The sequence below is a fragment of the Fukomys damarensis genome, unplaced genomic scaffold (genome assembly GCF_012274545.1).
Source record: "Fukomys damarensis isolate Sample0158 unplaced genomic scaffold, DMR_v1.0_HiC HiC_scaffold_32, whole genome shotgun sequence".
Classification (NCBI taxonomy): domain Eukaryota; kingdom Metazoa; phylum Chordata; class Mammalia; order Rodentia; family Bathyergidae; genus Fukomys; species Fukomys damarensis.
The window spans coordinates 38,485,037-38,488,444 of record NW_022900944.1 but is presented as its reverse complement, the minus strand read 5'-3'; positions in this window follow the sequence as shown (position 1 = coordinate 38,488,444).

The window sequence follows — 3,408 nt, the reverse complement described above, 5'->3', positions numbered from 1 at the left end:
TTTTTTTTTTTTTTTTTTGCTTTTGTTTTATTTTGTCTTGTTTTTGTGGTACTAGAATCTGGATCCAGGCTCTTTACACTGACCTACATCCCTGGAGTTTTTTATCCTTTATTTTGAGACAAAAATCTCACTAAATTGCTAAGTTGCCCAGACTGGCCTTGAACTTTGGTCCTCCTGCCTTAGCCTCCCAGAGTGCTGGAGTTACACAGGTGCCACCAGCCCAGGGTGGTTTGTAGATTTTTGTTGTTTGGGACAGGGTCTCCCTGTAATTGAGGCTGGCCTTGAACTCAGCATGTAGCCCAGGCTGGCCTTGAACTCACACCAGTCTTCTTGCCTCAGCCTCCCAAGTGCTCCTGTTCCACCACTCCACATGTAGATTTTTAATTGAGGAAAAAGAAAAAAAGCCATTTGTGTCACACCTGGGGACTGGCCGTCAGCAGTGACAAGAGGGGCAGGACTGCTGCTGCAGCTTTGTCCCAGGTCTCGCCGGTTGCAAGGACACAAGAGGCAGGGTCACATCTGTCCTCTGCTGCTCCCTAATCCAGGAGGGACGTCACTCCTGGAGACGCCACACAGAGGCGCAGGCAGCTCAGGAGCTTTCTGCCAAGTGCGCCTGTATCCGCTCTCGGTTTGTTTGTGTGGTAGATTGGTAGATTTAAAATTTTTTTCTTTGTTCTTAATTGGCACACAATAATTGTATGCTCTATAGATTTTTAATTTTTTTTAAAATTGTGTTACACCTGGGGATCCCTGCTGCCCAGGTAGCCCCGAGCCCAGGGACAGTTCCTGCTGTGGAAAGGCCAGGTCACACTCACGGTCAAAACTGGAAAAGCCCCAGGTGGTGGTGACACACGGAGTCCCAGGAGGGAAGTCATCACAGGCACAGGGCAGGCACACGGGGACACCGTCTTGGAGAACTGGGCAGGTGTGGCCAGCTTCAGCAGGATGATGTCCTTGCTCACCGAGAGCATGCGGAACTTGGGGTTCTTGAAAAACTCAGGGTGACAATCACACCCTGGTGAGGCCCCAGGACCGGCCCCATCCCCATATGTCCAGGGCATCAAGCGCCTGTTCCCAAGCTCCTGTCCTCCGGCTGGGTACCTTCACCATCTTCAGGACTTGGATGCCTTCCTCATTGGATCCCTGGTCAAACGCCCAGCCACCACCATCTCATTTTTAGAAACAGAGACAGGAGGAGCTAGGGACAGAGGAGCCTACTGCCCTCCTACCGCACACCCCCTGGAGCTGGGAGCAGAGCCCGGGACACCTGCTCACCTGACCTGGCAGTGGGGGGCGGTGACCACCCAGTACGAGCAGATGAGGGAGCCCCCGCAGAAGTGGAAGCCGTTTTCATCCTGGGAAGGAAGGAGGGGAGGTCACAGCTGCCACCTGGGCAACAACGCCCCAGCCTGGCCAACAGCCCAGCATCCCACGCATGTCCTGGGTCCCCAGCTCACCTGCAGGGACACCTGCCAGGGCCAGGAGCCAGGGACAGCGTCCTCACCATGGATGATCCTGGCCAGGCCACTCAGCACAGGCGGGATGGCGGGGCTCCCACAGTCTGAGAGGAGGGAGAGGAGGGGCTGTGTCCGGGCCTGACTCGCCAGCCTTGCAGAGCTACTGCTTTCCACCTCAGCCCACCCAGCTCAGGATCCCCACCCCACAGCTGCCTCCTCCTCTGCAAGGCGGGTGCCCTGGCTTCTTCCAACCTCTAGGCCCCAGGGTCTTGCACAGGTGCAGAGGGACTCGGCTGTCCCCACCCGGGCCTGTCTGAGCCTTAGGCCCCAGGTTCCCCCACCTGCAGCCTGCTCACCCCAGTCGTCTTGCACAGGTGCAGAGGGACTCGGCTGTCCCCACCCGGGCCTGTCTGCCACAGGAGAAGACAGCTGGGCCTGATATCAGACTGCATGGGCTTGGCCTCTAGGTCCCCTCCTGGCCGTGTGGCCTGGGACCAGGGGCTCCACAGTGTTCTCAGCTGCTCAGGGGGAGCAGAACAACGCTGACTGCAGAGGTCACCGCGCATCTGTCAGGCAGGCGGGAGCAGCGGGTGGAACTCACAGCTGTGACCACGTCCTGGGGCCTCCAGAGCCCAGATGTTAGGCCGAGGGAGGGTGAGAGGGCGCCGGTTCACACCACAGTGCCCAGGCGGGATTCGCCACCTCTGCAGCACCTCACCATTTCTGCAACCATTGACTGTGTAAGGCTTGGTTTCTTTATTATTTAATGAAACACGACTTTGGTTCCACGCCATAAAAGGTCACCTCAGAGAAGCAATTGACAAACAAGAAGTACAGGGGTACAGCAGGTACCTGCAGCATGCTGGCTGGATCACCAAGTGGGGTCTCAGTCCTGTACTGGCCACGCGCTTGGCCTTTCCACCTCTGGAGGCCTTCTCACCTGCTACAGGCATAGAACCTGCTTCCTCTACCCACAGGAAGAAGGACTTGGACGAGACCCTTCAAGAAGAAAATACTACTGCTGGGCTGGGAATTCAGCTCAGTGATTCTGCCACCTGCCTCGCAAGCTCAAGTACCCAAGTTTGATCCCCATTACCAAGAAAAAAAAAAGAAAAGACTACTCCCAATGCTACTTACTACCACCACTACTACTATTTGTTGTAATAGCAAAAAAAGAGAAATAAGAGGAGTGTATTCCCACAAGAGTACATGACAGTGATTCAAGTGAATGAGCTAAATTCCATGGCAACGTGGGTAAATCTACAAACTTACAAATATAAAAAAGCACACTGTAAAACTGATGCAGGGTAGCACGCTACTTATGTAAATTTTAAAAATCTTTATATGTATATACGCATGCGTATAGTACATTTGTATAAGCTCACATAAAAATGACACACAGATCTCAGAACCAGAAGGAAGAGGGAGCAAAGGAAAGGTGTAGCTGAACCTCTTTTATATTTTAAAAAGAAATATCTAGGGCCAAAGATGCAGCTGAGTGGTTCAGTGGCTGCCTGGCAAGCTCAAGGTCCTGAGCTTGGTTCCTGTTACCAAAGAAACCAAACCAAAACAAAACAAAGCAAAAAGAAATATCTAAGCTGGGTACAGTGTCATACCCGTAGTCCCAGCTACTGGGGAGGCTGAGGCAGGAGGATCACTTGAGCCCAAGACTTTTTGGCTAGCCTGGCTAACCATTTTTCTTTGAGATCCTGTCTCAAAAACCAAAATCACACCCAGCTCAAAAGGTATCATTCAGTGTTGGGGATATAGTTTAGCAGTGCAGTGCCTACCTGGCCAGTGAGAGTTTCAATTCCTGGTACCAAAAGAAAAGTATCATTCAGATATCATAAAACTCATTGTTTTGGCTGGTGGAGTACAAGCCTGCAATCCCAGTACTCTGGGAAGCTGTAGCAGGAGAACTCAGGTGCCTGTGATTTTCTTCTTCTCCCTC